We start from the raw sequence: 18,907 nt of genomic DNA, 5'->3' as shown, positions 1-18,907 counted from the left end.
AACAAATTGTGGCATATACATATAATGGAATCTGACTCTGCAATAAAAAAGGAACCAGAGATACATGCAACTTAAAAGAGTATATGTTGTATGATTCCACTTCAATAACATTCTGGAAAAAGCAAAATGATAGGAACTGGTTGTTAGGGGCCGAGGTTGTGGGGGAGGGCATTGTTTATTAAGCAGCACAAGGAAACTTTTTGCGTGATGAAAATATTCTATATCTTAATTAGGGTGCTGGTTACACAACTGTGTAGGTACACACACGTGTCAACTCATCAAAGTACATACTTACAAAGTTTAAAAAGGTAAATTTTATTGAATGTAAATTACACTTCAACAAACCTGATCTCCCATGCCCAAAGGCAAACAAAACATAAAAATCATAGACAAAACTAATGTACGATGATAGAAATTAGAATGGTGGTTATCTTTAGTGGGAATGACTGGGAAGGGGCATCCAAGAGGTTTCTTTTTTTTTGTTTTTTGAGACAGAATCTCACTCTGTCGCCCAGGCTGAAAGTGCAGTGGCACGATGGCTCACTTTAACCAAAGGGGGGCTCCGTGCCCCCCTTCGGTTCAAGCAATTCTCCTGCCTCAGCCTCCTGAGTAGCTGGGATCACAGGCGCCCACCGCCATGCTCAGCTAATTTTTGTATTTTTAGTAGAGACGGGGTTTCACCATATTGGCCAGGCTGGTCTCGAACTCCTGACCTCAGGTGATCCACCCATCTTGGCCTCCCAAAGTGCTGGGATCACAGGTGTGAGCCACCACGCCCGGCCTCAAGAGGCTTCTTGGGTGCTGGTACCAATTTGAGTGTTGTTGGCACAGATGTCTTCAGTTTGTAAAAGTTCACCGAGCTCTACCCCAGACTTGTAGACCTTACAGTAGTTATATTTCAATAAATAAGTACAAATAAATAATAATTAGTGCTATTTTAACTGCTCATTGTAGAAAATGTGGAAAACCACATTTTAAACACAAAGAAGCAAAACATACAATTTTGGAGTAGAAGAGTACTTTTTCTTTTTTTTTTTTTGAGACAGAGTCTAGCTCTGTCACCAGGCTGGAGAGCAGCAGCGCAATCTCAGCTCACCGCAACCTCTCCCTCCCAGGTTCAAGCGATTCTCCTGCCTCAGCCTCCCAAGTAGCTGAGATTACAGGCATGTTGCTGCCATACCCAGCTAATTTTTGTATTTTTAGTAGAGATGGGGTTTCACCATGTTGGCCAGGACGGTCTTGATCTCCTGACCTCATGATCCATCCACCTCGGCCTCCCAAAGTGCTGGGATTACAGGCGTGAGCCACCGCACCTAGCCAAAGAGGACTTTTAAAGCAAAACTGGAACCCAGATGCCATGAAGGCAAAAAGTGAGAGATCTGATTAGACAAAAACATAACTAAAATAAGGTAAAATACATTGAAAATATAGTTAAAAGAAAACTGAAACTGGAAGAAAATTTTCATAACACACAATTAAGGGTTAATACCCTTACTATGCAAGGAATTTATCTGAACATAAAATAATAGCTAAGAGAAGCAGTAAGTCATAAAAGGGAAAATTCAAATGAACAAGAAACGAAAACAGATGTTCGATCTCGGCCGGGTGTAGTGGCTAATGCCCGTGATACCAGCACTTTAGGAGGCCAAGGGGGGCAGAACACAATCACATGAGCTCAAGAGTCTGAGACCAGCCTGGCCAACACGGCAAAATCCCATCTCTACTAAAAATACAAAAATGAGCTGGGCGTGGTGGTGCACGCCTGTAATCCCATCTGCTTGGGAGGCTGAGGTATGAGAATGGCTTGAGCCCGGGAGGTAGAGATTGCAGTGAGCCAAGATCATACCACTATATTCCAGTCTGGACTACAGAGTGAAACTGTCTCAAAAAAAAAAAAAAAAAAGTTCAATATTACTAACAGTTGAGGAAATAAGATGCCATTTTCACCTATCAGGTTGGCAAAAATTAAAAACATTGATAACATCAATGCTGATGGGGTATGGGGAAATGGGCATTTGTAAACATTCTAGGCTGGGCACGGTGGCTCACACCTGTAATCCCAGAACTTTGGGAGGCCAAGGCAGGAGGATCGCTTTGAGACCAGGAGTCTGAGACCAGCCTGAGGAATCACAAAGAGACCCCGTCATTACAAAAAATACAAAAATTAGCTGGGTGTGATGGCGTACACCTGTAGGCCCAGCCACTCAGGAAGCTGAGGTTAGAAGATCACTAGAGGCTAGGAGTTCCAGGCTGCAGTGAGCTATGACTGTGTCAATGCACTCCAGCTTAGGTGACAGAATGAGACTTTGTCTCTAAACACATACATACACATACACACACACACACACACATATACACACACACACACACACACACACACACACACACTCTCTCTCTCTCCCTCCCTCCCTCCTCCCTCCCTCCCTCCCTCCCTCCCTCTGTTAAAGTTTTTGACAAAGGCCAGGCGCGGTGGCTCAAGCCTGTAGTCCCAGCACTTTGGGAGGCCGAGACGGGTGGATCACGAGGTCAGGAGATCGAGACCATCTTGGCTAACACGGTGAAACCCCGTCTCTACTAAAAAAAAAAAAAAAAAAGTTTTTGACAAGTATTCTGGTACTATATAATAAAACTAGAAATATGTGTTTCCTTGAATCCAACAATCTCCCATAAGCATCTATCCAAAATTAAATATATGTGTATGTAAGGAAGGATATTTATTATAGAATCGTAATAACAAAAAAAAAAAACCTAACACCCTGAATCTCTATTAATTGGGAAGTGGTCAAATTAGAATACTGCCAGATAAAACAACATTAAGTAGCTTTTATAAAAAAATTAAAGTCCATTGTTTACCTTAGGGTTTACTTTTCGTTTTGTACAGTTCTATGGGTTTTGACAAATACATGTAAGGAATCCACCATTATAAAATTTTCACCACCCTAAAAATCCTGTGTTCTGCCCATTCATCCCTCTGCTCACCCTGAACTTTTATCAACCATTGATCTCTTTACTGTCTCTTTAGTTTTGCCTTTTCCAGAATGTCAAATAGTTAGAATCATAAGGCAAGTGGCCTTTTCTGGTTTCCTCTATGTCTTTCAGTGTCTTAAAAGCTCATTTCTTCTTATAACTGACTATCACTGAATTAAATTCCACTGTATGAAAAAAAAAAAAATTCAGCTGGGTATGGTGGCGCATGCCTGCAGTCCCAGCTACCAGAAAGGTGAGGTAGGAGGATCACTTGAGCCCAGGAGGTCAAGTAGAGAAAGTTATTTCAATACTTGACTGGAAATTTTAATAACTTTTTTGATTAAATTTCTCTAACAGGCTGAGTACAGTGGCTCATGCCTGTAAGCCCAGCACTTTGGGAGACTCAGGTGGGAGGATCCCTTGAGCCCAGGAGTTTGAGACCAGTCCAGGCAACATAGTGAGATCCTACTCTCCACAAAAAGTTTAAAAATCAGCCAGACATGGTGGTGTGCACCTGTCATCTCAGCTACTTGGGGGCTGAGGAGGAAGGATTGCTTAAGCCTGGGAAGTTGAGGCTATGCGATCAATCAGGTGAGCCATGATCACTCCAGTCCAGGCAACAGAGCAAAATCTAGTCTCAAAAAAAAAGAAAAAAAAAAATCTAAAATAGTTTAAAAACTTAGTTTCTTTTTTAGAATTTATAACTTTACTCATAAAATATCTGAAGAGAATTTTTGCTGACCAAAGAAATGCTATAATTTTGCTCCAACAGTTTTAATGAGTTGACTGTTATTCTGAGGCTGCAACATTCATTATTCAACTCAGCTATAAAGAAATAAATATATAACAAGAAGAATGGCAAGCTCTATGAAGAAAAATAAACGAGAGTTTAAGGTATGTAACATGAGAAGAGATAAGATGGGGTCAAGATCTTTTAGATAAGATGGCTAGGACAGACCCTAGAGATGTAACATCTGGGGAGACACCCTAATTTAAAAAGTGAGCAACGCAAATCTCTGGAGAAGTAGCTGTGATCCTAGCAATTTGATGTCAACCTTAAGAAAAAAATAATAATAAAAGAAAGGCCACTGGCCGGGTGAGGTGGCTCATGTCTGTAATCCCAGCACTTTGGGAGGCCGAGGCTGGAGGACTGCCTCAGCCTAGGAGTTTGAGACCAGCCTGGGCAACATGGTGAAACCCTATCTCTACCAAAAACACAAAAAATTAGCCAGGCATGGTGAGGTGCATGCCTGTGGTCCCAGCAACTTGGGAGGCTAAGGTGGGAGGATCGCTTGAGCCTGGGAGGCTAAGGCTGCAGTGAGCCAAGACAGCGCCTACACTCCAGCCTAGGTGACAGTGTGAGAGCCTGTCTCAAAAAAAAAACAAAAAGGATGTTTGCCTGTAGTAAGGACTTTACACAAACTCTTATTAGTCAAAGTTTGAAATACTGCCTCTCCATCCCTAGTGATGTCCTAAAATGTTCTTCCCTTTGTCACTTTCTTGGGTTCCCTTCTCCTTGAATCCCACTGCAACCCAAGCTTAGCAGAATGTTTAATAATTAAACACCAGTGTTAGGCACTCTTCTAGGTGCTAGAGAGACAGTGATAACTAGAACTTGATTCTGCCCTCAAAACATTAGTGGATTTAGGAACATTTGTGTCTTTCCATTTTGAAACATTAATTTTGCATATACCGGATCAAAAGCCTTTAGTAATCACTTCCAGATCTTTATCTACAAATTTCATGTCTTTAATCTCTTTCTGAAGCTCTAGTATTGTTAAATGCCTGCTACATGTGCTGCCAGAACTTAAAATTCAGATTATCCAAAATTTACTTCATTAGCTTCTCTCTTCAACCCATGCTCCCAATTTCCATGAATGATAGCAAAGTCTGACAATCTGTGGTTCTTCCTTTCTCCCTCAGGAACAGTTTACTTTCTCGGCTTGGCATTCAGGATCTTCCACAATCCACAATGTCTGTTACTCATGAGCTCTGCGGCTTTGTCAAAATGATCTGGTCACTGAACATTTGAATACGCTGCATATGAGGAAGGACAGGCATGAAAAGTAGTGGAAGCAAGGGAAGAGGAGAAAGTTTGGTATTGCTGATCATAATGTGTGATGCTGGATGGGAAAGGAGATGATGTTGAAGAAAGTAGCAGGGCAGATCTTAGAGTTTTCTATCTTGTATACCCAACTAAAACGTCAAGCTTTCTTTTTTTTTTTATTTCTTCTCACAGAACCAATTCAGTAAGAAAGGAGTTAGAACATTCAGTGGGTTATAGGGAATGACTAAAGCAGTATCTTATTTTAACCTAGAGCAGCTATGTTAAACTATTTGATTAAATAAATGAACTGGAAGGGGTCGGTAGAAAAATATTACATACTCAAAGTCATATACACATTTTTTTATCTTGAGATGGAGTCTCACTTTGTCACCCAGGCTGGAGTGCAATAGTGTGATCTTGGCTCACTGTAACTGCCCAGGTTCAAGCGATTTTCCTGCCTCAACCTCCCAAGTAGTTGGGACTATAGGCATATGCCACCATGCCCAGCTAATTTTTGTATTTTTAGTAGAGACAGGGTTTCGCCATGTTGGCCAGGCTGGTTTCAAACTCCTGACATCACGTGGTCCACCCACCTCGGCCTCCCAAAGTGCTGGGATTATAGGCGTGAGCCACTGCGCCCAACCCAGAGTCACATACTCAATTGCTCACATTTACAATGTAGAAGATGGATTTAAATAGAGAGAGGTAAGGCTGAAGGTTGGGAGACCATAAAGGTCATTAAAAAGTCCAGACAAGAGGTGCATGCCACCATGCCCAGCTAATTTTTTAATATATTTTTTTGTAGACACAGGTCTCACTATGTTGCCAGAGCTGGTCTTAAAAAATCCTCTGGCCTCAGCCTCCCATAGTGCTGGGATTATAGGTGGGAACCACTGGGCCCAGCCTGTAAGGTCTATTTCAAAACAGATAGGAGAGGACTGTTGCATGTTCTCACCACAAAGTGATCAACATGTGAGATGATAGATACACTGATTAACTTGATTTGATCATTACACAAAGTATATGTATATCAAAACATCACACTATACCCCTGAAATATATACATTATGTGTCAATTAAAAATCAAACTAAAAGAGATAATGGAGTTCCCAACAGTAGGAATGGGAAAAAAAGGTAAATTTGAGAAACATTTTTCTTTTCTTTTTTTTGCTTCTATTCACTATCAATACTATTATTATAGTTTGACAATTTATGTATTTATTTGCACAGAGTCTTATTCTGTGGCCCAGGCTGGAGTGCAGTGGTGCAGCTGCCACTCACTGCAGCCTCAACCTCCCAGGCTCAAGCGATTGTGCCACCTCAGCCTTCCAAATAGCTGAAAATACAGGTGCACATAACCATGCCTGGCCAATTAAAAAAAAAAGCTTTAAAAAAAAAAATTTTTAGTAGAGATGAAGTCTTGCTATGTTGCTCAGGCTGTTCCTGAACTCCTGAGCTCAAGTGATTCTCCTGCCTCAACCTCCCAGCCTCTCATACCTGGGATTACAAATGTGAGCCACCATACCTGGCCAGAGAAATATTTGGGAAGTTAACATTAGTGAAGCCTGGCACTGACTCGATTTGCAAGCACTGGGGAGGAGCAGGTGGAGAAGGAATCCAGTCTGATTCTTGCATTGGATGACCAAGTGGAGCTGAGTCAGAAAGTGAATCCGGGCCAGGTGCGGTGACTCATGCCTGTAATCCCAGCACTTTGGGAGGCCTAGGCAGGCAGATCACCTGAGGCCAGGAGTTTGAGACCAACCTGGCCAACATGGCGAAAACCCATCTCTACTAAAAATAGAAAAATTAGGCGGGTGTGGTGGGACATGCCTGTAATCCCAGCTACTTGGGAGGCTAAGACAGGAGAATTGCTTGAATCTAGGAGGTGAAGGTTGCAGTGAGCCGAGATGGCGCCACTGCACTCCAGCCTGGGCGACAGAGCGAGACTCTGACTCAAAAAAAAAAAAAAAAAGTAAATCCCAAAATAAGAAAATGGGGGAAAAAAACAGAAATGCCTTAGTTTTACTCATATAAGCCTGAGGGACTTCTGGGGATGGCCAAGGGCAAATGTGCAGCAAACATTTGTATACATCATTCTATAACTCAGAGGGAAAATATGGGATTCTGTTATCAGACTATAGGAAGTATCAGCAATTAAAAACTAGGAAAGTAGGCCAGGCATGGTGGCTCATGCCCGTTATCCCAGCACCTTGGAAGGCTGAGGTGGGTGGATCACCTGAGGCCAGGAGTTCAAGACCAGGCTGGCCAACATGGTGAAACCTGTCTCTACTTAAAAAAATACAAAAATTAGCCAGGTGTGGTGGCACTAACCTGTACTCTCAGCTACCAGGGAGGCTAAGGCATGAGAATCAATTGTACCTGGGAGGCGGAGATTGCAGTGAGCCGTGATCACAGCCTGCACTCCAGCCTGGATGATAGAGCAAGACTCCGTCTCAAAACAAACAAACAAAAAACAAAACAAACAAACAAAAAACCAAACTAGGAAACTGGATGTGCCTGCTACAGATGAATTATACCGAATGATAACAAGCAGCAGGCCAACCATCCTATAATAGAGAAAAATGAAAGAAGAATGGAAGAAAACCAGAAAAGTAGCCAAATGACAGCTAATACTAACTGATCATTACCATTCTAGGTTACGGTGTCAGCCTCTTCACATGAATTGCTTCACTGAACCCTCCCCAAAACCCTAAAAGATAGTCCTTTTATTACAATGTTTTAGATGAGGAAGCTGAGACAGATATTGCATGATAGCTGAGAATGGATGTAGAGTCAGACTGCCAGAGCGCAAATCCTGGCTTTACAAGCTGTATGTTTCAGTTTCCTATAGTTTAAACAGGAGATAGCAATATCAAAGCCATAGGGTTTCATAAATTAATTACCACGTTAAGTGCTCAGAATGGTGCCTGGTGGAAAAGCAGCTCTCAAATACCACTAGGTGGGAGTATAGAGAATGTCAAAGAAATGCAATATGTACTGTCAAATGATAACCTGTAGAATAAACTAGTATTTGACCGGATTTCTAACCCTTTTATATATAAATATGTGTGTAAGTATATATATATTTATGTACGTGTATAGACTAGATGCTTCCAAGGTGAATTCACAATACAAATGTTCCCCTAAAAATGCTACCCTAATTCATCAAGCAGAAAGACACTTCAACATATTAATGATTTTAAAAATTTCCACTGTTAATTGGTAGATGAAATAAGATTAAGCCTGAATGAGGCTTTTTCTGACACTGGATAGTTTATAATCATGTAAACATGTCTCTCAAGACAATAAAGCAATATTTTAAATATTTACTGACAGCTACAGACTCTGTTTTGCATTTTGAGGCTGATTCACTATTTAATTTTCCAAATGAGGAGACCATTCAAAAGGCCTACATTGAAAGAGAAATCAAAACAAATCCCTAAACGTAAATATTTACAGCCTGTATAATACTTATATAAAGATATAGCAGAACTAGTTCTTTTAACCATTTTGGTGTTATAATGTGGGAAGATCAGAACCTACTAAGTTCTAAACTCATTTCCTCTCTACTCAACACAGTAAAAGACCCTGATATCAGAGAAATAACAAACAAAAGGCTTAATTATTGAACTATCCAGAACAAAATGGATATTAAGAGGATAAAAAGTTCACATGTGCTTTACAGATCAGATTATGAAGGATTAAAAAAACTGAAAATCAGCTGTAACTTACTAAACTTAAGAATTACACTTGGCCGGGCGCGGTGGCTCAAGCCTGTAATCCCAGCACTTTGGGAGGCCGAGACAGGCGGATCACGAGGTCAAGAGATCGAGACCATCCTGGCTAACACAGTGAAACCCCGTCTCTACTAAAAATACAAAAACTAGCCGGGTGAGGTGGCGGGCGCCTGTAGTCCCAGCTACTCGGGAGGCTGAGGCAGGAGAATGGCGTAAACCCGAGAGGCGGAGCTTGCAGTGAGCTGAGATCCGGCCACAGCACTCCAGCCTGGGTGACAGAGCGAGACTCCGCCTCAAAAAAAAAAAAAAAAAAAAAAAAGAATTACACTTAAGCGGCCGGGCGTGGTGGCTCACGCCTGTAATCCCAGCACTTTGGGAGGCCGAGACGGGCGGATCACGAGGTCAGGAGATCGAGGCCATCCTGGCTAACACGGTGAAACCCCATCTCTACTAAAAAATACAAAAAACTAGCCGGGCGAGGTGGCGGGCGCCTGTAGTCCCAGCTACTAGGGAGGCTGAGGCAGGAGAATGGGTAAACCCAGGAGGCGGAGCTTGCAGTGAGCCGAGATCGCCACTGCACTCCAGCCTGGGCGACAGAGCGAGACTCCGTCTCAAAAAAAAAAAAAAAAAAAGAATTACACTTAAGATATCAAATTGTTTTAAAGGTTGCCTTCCTGGCCCTTGGCATTGATTACTACTGCCATCTAGCAGAAGGTCCAAAAATTAAAATTACGAGAACTGTAAAAAATCATAAGGACATAATTCCAATCTCCAAATAGAAAGACGTTTAACATATTAATAATTACTTAAATTTCAGGCCGGGCACAGTGGCTCGCACCTAAAAACCCAACACTTTGTGAAGCTGAGGCAGGTGTATCACTTCAATCCAGGAGTTTGAGACCAGCTTGGCCAACATGGCGAAACCTTGTCTCTGCTAAAAACACAAAAACTGGCCAGGGGCAGTGGCTCACACCTGTAATCCCAGCACTTTGGGAGTCCAAGGCGGGTGGATCACCTGACATCAGGAGCTCGTTACCAGCCTGACCAACACAGTGAAACCCTGTCTCTACTAAAAATACAAAAATTAGCTGGGCCTTGTGGTGGGTGCCTGTAATCCCAGCTACTCAGGGAGATGAGGCAGGGAGAACTGCTTGAACCAGGAGGCAGAGGTTGCAGAAAGCCGAGATTACGCCACTGCACTCCAGCCTAGGCGACAGAGTGAGACTCCCTCTCAAAAAAAAAAAAAAAAAAAAAAAAAAAAAGACGTGAAGGGAGAAATATTCAAGGAAATATATAGCTTAAAGAAAAAACAAGGCCGGGTGTTGTGGCTCACGCCTATAATCCCAATACTTTGAGAGGCTAAGGCAGGCAGATTGCCTAAGATCAGGAGTTCCAGACCAGCCTGGCCAGCATGATGAAACCCCATCTCTACTAAAAATACAAAATTAGCCAGGCATGGTCGCGCATGCCTATAATCCTAGCTACTTGGGAAGGCTGAGGCAGGAGAATTGCTTGAACCCAGGAGGCAGAGGTTGCAGTGACCCGAGATCACACCATTGCACTGCAGCCTGGGCAACAAAAGCGAAACTCCATCTCAAAAAAATAAATAAATAAATAAAAAAATGAATCAGCTGGGCATGGTAGTGCACACTTGTAGTCCCAACTACTTGGGAGGCTGAGGCAGGAGAATGCTTGAACCCAGGAAGCAGAGGTTGCAGTGAGCCAAGATTCCAGCCTGGAGACAGAGCAAGACTCCATCTCAAAAAAAAAAAAGTTCAGGACCAGATGGATTCACAGCAGAATTCTACCAGACATTCAAAGAATTGGTACCAATCCTTTTGACACTATTCTGCAAGATAACGAAGGAACTCTCCCTAATTTATTCTATGAAGCCAGTATCACACTAATACCAAAACCAGGAAAGGACATAACCAAAAAACAAAACTACAGACCGATATCCTTGATGAACATAGATGCTAAGATCCTTAACAAAATACTAGCTAACCGAATCCAACAACATATCAAGAAGATAATCCTCCATGATCAAGTGGGTTTCATACCAGGGATGCAGGGATGGTTTAACATATACAAGTCAATAAATGTGATACACCACATAAACAGAATTAACAACAAAAATTACATGATCATCTCAATAGATGGAGAAAAAGCATTTGACAAAATCCAGCATCACTTTATGATCAAAACTGTCAGCCAAATCAGCATATAAGGGACATACCTTAATGTAATAAAAACCATCTATGACAAACCACAGCCAACATAATACTGAATGGGGAAAAGTTGAAAGCATTCCCTCTGAGAACTGGAACAAGACAAGGATGCCCACTCTCACCACTCCTCCTCAACATAGTACTGGAAGTCCTAGCCAGAGCAATCAGACAATAGAAAGAAATAAAGGGCATCCAAATCAGTAAAGGGGAAGTCAAACAGTCACTGTTTGCTGAAGACATGGTCAATTACCTTGAAAACTCTAAGGACTCCTCCAGAAAGCTCCCAGAACTGATAAAAGAATTCAGCAAAACTTCTGGATACAAGATTAATGCACACAAATCAGGAGCTCTTCTATACAGTCAATAGCAACCAAGCAGAGAATCAAATCAAGAACTCAACCCCTATCACAATAGCTGCAAAAAAACCCAAAAACCAAAAACAAAAAACCAAAAACTTAGGAATATACCTAACAGGCTGGGCAGTAGCTCAAGCCTGTAATCCCAGCACTTTGGGAGGCCAGGGCAGGTGGATTACTTGAAGTCAGGAGTTCGAGACCAGCCTGGTCAATGATGGTGAAACCCCATCTCTATCAAAAATACAAAAAATCAGCCAGATGTGGTGGTGCATGCCTGTAGTCCCAGCTACTTGGGAGGCTCACGCAGGAGAACTGCTCAAACCCGGGTGGTGGAGGTTGCAGTGAGTCGAGATCGTGCCACTGCACTTTAGCCTGGGCGACAGAGCAAGGTTCCATCTCAAAAAAGAAAGAAGAAGAAAAAAAAGAATATACCTAACAAAGGAGTTGAAAGACCTCTACAAGGAAAACTACAAAACACTGCTGAAAGAAATCATAGACAACATAAACAAATGGAAACATATCCCATGTTCACGGACGGGTAGAATCAGTATTGTGAAAAAGACCACGCTGCCAAAAGCAACGTATAAATTCAACGCAATCCCCATCAAAATACCACCATCATCATTCACAGAACTGGAAAAAACAATCCTAAAATTCATATGGAACCAAAAAGGAGCCCGCAAAGCCAAAGCATGACTAAGCAAAAAGAACAAATCTGGAGGTATCACACTAACTGATTTCAAACTATACTATAAGGCCACAGTCACCAAAACAGCATAGTACTGTTATAAAAATAGGCACACAGACCAATGGAAGAGAATAGAGAACCCAGAAACAAACCCAGTATTTACAGCCAACTGATCTTTGACAAAGCAAACAAAAACATAAAAGTGGGGAAAGGACACCCTTTTCAACAAATGGTGCTGGGATAATTGGCTAGCCACATGTAGGAAAAATTAAACTGGATCCTCATCTCTCACCTTATACAAAAATAAACTCAAGATGGATTAAGGACTTAAACCTAAGACCTGAAACTAAAATTTCTGGAAGATAACACTGGAAAAATTCTTCTAGATATTGGCTTAGGCAAGGATTTCATGACCAAGAACCCAAAAGCAAATGCAATAAAAACAAAGATAAATACCTGGGACCTAATTAAACTAAAGAGACTTTGCACAGCAAAAGGAACAGTGAGCAGAGTCAACAGACAACCCACAGAATGGGAGAAAATCTTCACAATCTATACATCTGACAAAGGACTAATCCAGAATCTACAACGAACTCAAATCAGTAAGAGAAAACCAAGCCCATCACAATGTGGGTAGGCTAACGACATGAAGAGACAATTCTCAAAAGAAGATACACAAATGGCCAACAAACCTATGAAAAAAATGCTCAGCATCACTAATCATCAGGGAAATGCAAATCAAAACCACAAAATGATACCACCACACTCCTGCAAGAATGGCCATAATTGAAGAATCAAAAAACAGTAGATGCTGGCATGGATGTAGTAAACAGGGAACACTTCTGCACTACTGGTAGGAATGCAAACTAGTACAATCACTATGGAAAACAGTGTGGAGATTCCTTAAAGAATTAAGAAGTAGAACTAACATTTGATCCAGCAATCCCACTACTGGGTATCTACCCAGAGGAAAAAAAGTCATTATTTGAAAAAGATACTTGCACACGCACGTTTATTGCAGCACAATTCACAACTGCAAAATCATGGAACCAGCCCAAATGCCCATCAATCCACAAGTGGATAAAGACACTGTGGTGTGTGTGTGTGTGTGTATGTGTCTGTGTATATATGTATACACATGTGTGTGTGTGTGTGTGTGTATGTATATATAATGGAATACTACTCAGCCATAAAAAGGAATGAATTAATAGCATTTGCCATGACCTGGATGAGACTGGAGACTATTATTCTAAGTGAAGTAACTCAGGAATAGAAAACCAAACGTCATATGTTCTCACTGATATGTGGGAGCTAAGCTATGAGGACACAAAGGCATAAGAATGATACAATGGACTTTGGGGACTTGGCCAGGGGTGGGGGGGCAAGGGATTAAAAGACTACAAATATGGTGCAGTGTATACTGCTCAGGTGATATGTACACCAAAATCTCACAAATCACCACTAAAGAACTTACTCATATAACCAAATACCACCTGTACCCCAATAACTTATGGAAAAATAATTTTTTTTTTTTAAATAGTCTCCCTCTGTTGCCCAGGCTGGAGTGCAGTGGCATGATCTCGGCTCACTGCAACCTCCACCTCCCAGGTTCAAGTGATCCTCCTGCTTCAGCCCCCCTAGTAGCTGGGACTACAGGCATGCACCATCATCCCCGGCTAACTTTTGTATTTTAAGTAGAGACAGGGTTTCGCCATGTTGGCCAGGCTGGTCTCAAACTCCTGACCTCAGATGATCCACCTGCCTCGGCCTCCTGAAGTGCTGAGATTACAGGCGTGAGCCACGGTGCTTGGCCAAAAAATAATTTTTTAAAAAAAAGTCACTGCCCCCTCCAAAGAGGAAAATTACAAGAAGCTACATTAGCTGAGCACTGTGCTGCATGCCCATAGTCCCAATTACTCAGGGGGCTTACGTGGGAACATCACTGGAGTCCAGGAGTTTGAGTCCAGCATAGGTAACATAGTGAGACCCCCAACTCTAAAAATAAATTTAAAAGTAAAATAGTAACGAAACTACAGAATAAACAGTCTCTTCTCTAGAACAGCAATGCTTTGATATACTTCAAAACGCATCAACTATGAACATATAAAACTGAATGCAGAAGTCACAAAAAATTTTAAATTATAAGATTAGAATTCAAAGAAATTTTACCCTTAAAATTAATTTAGGTGGCCGGGCGCGGTGGCTCAAGCCTGTAATCCCAGCACTTTGGGAGGCCGAGACGGGTGGATCACGAGGTCAGGAGATCGAGACCATCCTGGCTAACACGGTGAAACCCCGTCTCTACTAAAAATACAAAAAAACTAGCTGGGCGAGGTGGCGGGCGCCTGTAGTCCCAGCTACTCGGGAGGCTGAGGCAGGAGAATGGCGTAAACCCGGGAGGCGGAGCTTGCAGTGAGCTGAGATCCGGCCACTGCACTCCAGTCCGGGAGACAGAGCGAGACTCCGCCTCAAAAAAAAAAAAAAAAAAAAAAAAAAAAAAAAAAAAAAAAAAAAAATTAATTTAGGTTTTGTTTCCAAATATCACAGGAATATTCATTTACCTTTGTTATTAAAGATATTCCAGTGGAAAAGTTTGAGAAGCTCCAACCTATGGTGACTTAGGTTATTTTCACAGTAATAAAAACGTCTAACTCAGCAACCATTTACTGTGAATTTCTTTTTCTCTTATCGTCCCTATGAAACTTCATGGCATAGGATGTTTTACTCTTCTTTATACCTTCCTGTGGTAGGCTGAACACTGGCCCTCAAAGATACATAGGTCTTAATTCCTGGAACCTGTGACTGTTTCATGATATGAAAAAAGGGGCTTTACGAAAGTATCTTGAGATGGAGAGAGTATCCTTGATTATCTGGGGGATCCTTAATATAATCATAAGTGTCCTCATAAGAGAGGCAGAGGAAGATGTGACTACAGATGAGAAAGTGATACGATGACAGAGTGATGTGCTGTGCGGAAAAGAGCCACAAGCCAAGGAAGACAGGCAGCCACTACAAGCTGAAAAAGGTAAGGAAATGGATCTTCCTCTCAGAGCCTCCAGGAGGAACTGGGCCTGCAACACTTTGACTTTTGCCCAGTGAAACTGATTTCATACTTCTGACCTCCAGAACTAAGAGAATAAATGAGGCTGGGCAGGTGGCTCATGCCAGTAATGCCAGAACTTTGGGAGGCCAAGGTGGGAGGACTGCTTGAGCCCAGGAGTTTGAGACCAGCCTGAGCAGCATAGTGAGACCTCATCTCTACAAAAAAAAAAAAAAAAAAAAAAGGAAGAGGTGACTCTCTTGAGTACATCTGCACTCCCCTTTCTTGTGTACTTTTCACCAAAGGGGAAAAAGAGAAAGAAACAAAGGCAGAAAGAATAAATGTGTGTCATTCGAAGTCACTAAATTTGTTGTAATTTGTGACAGTAGCTATATGAACTAAATACAGCCTTCTGACAGTTCAGCGATAATCTGCACATAATCTGCCCTAAAATACTGAACAGAATTAACATAAAGGCCATTCCAGTTCAGATTTATCAAAATTCTCCTGTATTTTCTACCGAGTAAATGAAAAGATCTTAAATACACAGAAATCACTGAAAATGCAGTTCTTTAAAGCACATAAGGAAAAAGCAAAAAAGCGGTAGTATCTTCAGTCGTGTTTGCAGTTCATAGTGTCAGTTGCAGAAATTAGCAGTCATGACTTCAGTACAAAAACACAACTCAAAAACGTCATGGGTTTGGCACAGTGGCTCGTGTGTAATCCCTGCCACTTGGGAGGCTGAGACTCGAGCAGGATCACTTGAGCCCAGAAGTTCGAGGCTGCAGTGAGCTAAGACTGCGCCACCGCACTCCCGTCTGGAAAAACACCCTGCATGGATCATAATACAAAGTGAGAGAAAAGAACCCACAAAGTACTTACATGGGCTTGATTTTACTTTTGTTTTACAATAGCTACAGCAATCTAAGGTAAGAATACAAACCAGATACGTAACATAGCTGCACTCACAGGGAATACTTTCCTGAATACTGAGCAAAAAAATAAGTGGTCCATAAACATTTCTCACTTAAACCGTACTTGACTGCAAGTTAATACTGTTTTACTCGGCCATAGCTTTTAGTGACTTTTTAAACAATTTCAAAAAGTAAAGTTACTACTGTTTTACTCAGCCAGGCTTTTATTGACTTTTTAAATAATTTCAAATTAGTAAAGAAAACGGCCGGGCACGGTGGCTCACGCCTATAAGCCCAGCACTTTGGGAGACAAATGCAGGTGAATCTCCTGAGGTTAGGAGTTCGAGACCGGCCTGACCAGTATGGAGAAACCCCGTCTCTACTAAAAACACAAAAATTAGCCGGGCGTGGTGCCAGGCGCCTATAAACCCGCTACTCGGGATGCTGAGGCTGGAGAATCGCTTGAACCCGGGAGGCGGAGGTTGCAGTGAGCCGAGACAGCCTCACTGCACTCCTGCCTGCGCGACAGAGCGAAACTCCATCACAAAAAAAAAAAAAAGAAAGAAAAGAAAGAAAGAAAAACAGGAGTAACATTTTACAAGTTATACCATCTTTTAATTTTACATCCATGGAAGCTGAAGGCTGCAATTTGGCAGAGACAAGCTAAAGAAAACACAAGAATGAGTAACGTCTAACACTGCTTCTTCCTGTGAAAATAACACTCACAGTACCTACCTCTTTAGATAGCAATGTGGTTTAAACGATATAATAAACCAGTTGCTGGTATCCTACCAAATCCCATACTACGGAGGTCTCTTTCCAAGAGAAAATCTGCTTTCTGGCCTACGAAAGGATTACACTAAACTCAGAAGGTGGTGGAGAGAGTATCCGCGGAGAGTGAAGAGCAGGAGGAAACAGGTCTTTCCCTGAAAATGAACAAGGGCGTTTGGCTTTTACTGAAAAATGCCCCAGAGGAAGTGCTGGGAACGGCAACGGCAACAGGAGCCTCACCCGCATAAGGTTCTTTGGCCAGGGCCAGCACAGGTTTGACCCGGTGACTCCCACTGCGGAGCGAGACCTCCAACACGTGCACGCTCCGACCAGACCTCCCACGTCCCTCCTAGCTCCCGCGATAGATGTCCAGCGACTTTAGCTTTCTAGACTCAACCACGGCATAGCCGCTCGTCGAGAGGGCTGCCCATCCCGGGGACCCGGCCCAGCCTGGCCCAGCAAAATATACCTCAGTAGCCAGCCCTCAACCTGTACCGGAGAAAACGCAGGCTGCGCGGCGGCTTAGAACGGTCAACTGAAACCCCGCCTCGACCTCTCTGATTGGGTAATGCACACAAGAAAATCAAGAGGATTGGTCGGCTGCAGAGAGGCGGGCCGTAACGCGACGCGAAAGCAGTGGGGCATAGAGGCCCGGGGAATTCTTGCTGGCTTCCGATTGGATGAGAGCAGAACAGCTGCCCCTTCGTAGACCCAGCGTACGTACAACTCTCACACCACCACGCCATACGTTTCGTTAGCGGAAGTGTAATGGCCCCATTGGTGGGATGCGTGGCCAATAAAAGGCAAGAATAAGGCCGTTTCCTCCTTTCTCCTGGTTGACTACATTCATCCGCTGGTACTGATGTACGTGAGTTTTAGCATTTAGACGTTCGAGTTTCCACCGATCCAGAGTTGGGTAGAGAGTTATTAAGGTCATTAGGAGACTAATGCGGGGAGAAATAATTTAGTAGTTAGACTCAGGCCCTGAAACTGCCACTCGTGTTCAGAAAGTCTACGTAATACCTTAGTGTTCGCACGCGAAGAAACCAGCTCTTCAGGCCGGGCTGAAAGTGGTTTAGGAATTCTCTGGCTCTCGTTGGGTGAAAAAGCTATCAGTTTGAAGGTAGCTCCGCCTCGACTCTAGGGAACTCTGGGATTTGTAGTCCGGAACTTTCGCGTCCTGTCGCTTTAAATGTGGTTGTTACTAGAGTTCTTCCATATTGTTAATAACACCTGTTGACATTTATTGTGGTTTTGATGTGTTCCGTTGGACTTTTTATCCTTTGGTTTATCAGCAGCATTAAAGACAACATTTAAGAAATGTGTAAACACTGCATGTATGTTCCTAAACAATAAATGTTAGTGTTTCCAACAATTTACTGCTGTGCCTGGCTCTATGCTGTATGTTCCTGATTACTGTACTAAGTAGATACTAAAATTATTTATTTCTAAAACTTTTGCTGTTACAACAGAACAGTCAGATTTTCATATTAGTGTCCATTTACGATTATTTGAACCCTTACATTTAGCGATTATGTGTACTGCGATGGCATGAGTAGCAGCTGCTTACATGAGTCAAGTGTTGATATGACATGAAGCAGAACTGGCTGCTGTCTTCACAGGAAAATAGGGCTATGCTTAAAATGTCAAGCAAGACCACCATCAGGAGGAATACACATTGTGTATTATTAAAGACTGTATTATAATGTCTATTTTCAGCCTTTATTAAAACAGTTTAGGACAGGCTTTTCCTGACTCTATAGAATCCTGAACTCTTCTGGGAGCTAATTTAGCAGTATTTCATGTTTGTGTCTAGCAAAAGTAAAACCATTAATAAATACCAAAAACTTCCTGAGTAGACTTTTCGCTTTCGAAAAATTTTAGTATTTTTTTCCTACTTTACATGTAATACAAATTTACAGTAGAGATGGGGTTTCACCGTGTTAGCCAGGATGGTCTCGAACTCCTGAGCTTGTGATTCACCTGCCTCAGCCCCCCAAAGTGTTGGGATTACAGGCGTGAGCCACCGCGCCCGGCCGTATTTTTTGTGTAGACAGAGATTTCCTATGTTGCCCAGGCTGGTCTCGAACTCCTGAGTTCAAACGAGGCTCCTGCCTCGGCTTTCCAAAGTGCTGGGATTACAAGCTCATGCTCCTTTT

At 42.4% G+C, this 18,907-nt stretch overlaps 1 protein-coding gene across 6 annotated transcripts in view; it reads right to left on the bottom strand.

The window, feature by feature from the left end:
- The window catches only part of WDR89 (WD repeat domain 89), a 43,789-nt gene extending 26,375 nt beyond the window's left edge, over positions 1-17,414 (bottom strand). Inside the window, exons 1-2 of one of the 6 annotated variants that reach the window (XM_033187782.1) lie at positions 16,989-17,414; positions 16,713-16,903 (exon numbers count right to left, since the gene is read on the bottom strand). The gene's annotated coding sequence lies outside the window, so the exon portion shown is untranslated. Of the gene's footprint in view, positions 1-16,712 lie in introns of all 6 variants that reach the window. The other 5 variants (XM_033187784.1, XM_033187785.1, XM_033187780.1 and 2 more) reach the window with 5 other exon arrangements.
- Positions 17,415-18,907: the final 1,493 nt, after the last annotated feature.

The sequence above is a fragment of the Trachypithecus francoisi genome, unplaced genomic scaffold (genome assembly GCF_009764315.1).
Source record: "Trachypithecus francoisi isolate TF-2019V2 unplaced genomic scaffold, Tfra_2.0 Lachesis_group3, whole genome shotgun sequence".
Classification (NCBI taxonomy): domain Eukaryota; kingdom Metazoa; phylum Chordata; class Mammalia; order Primates; family Cercopithecidae; genus Trachypithecus; species Trachypithecus francoisi.
The sequence above is the reverse complement of the archived record's forward strand: the minus strand, read 5'-3'. Positions and strand labels throughout refer to the sequence as shown.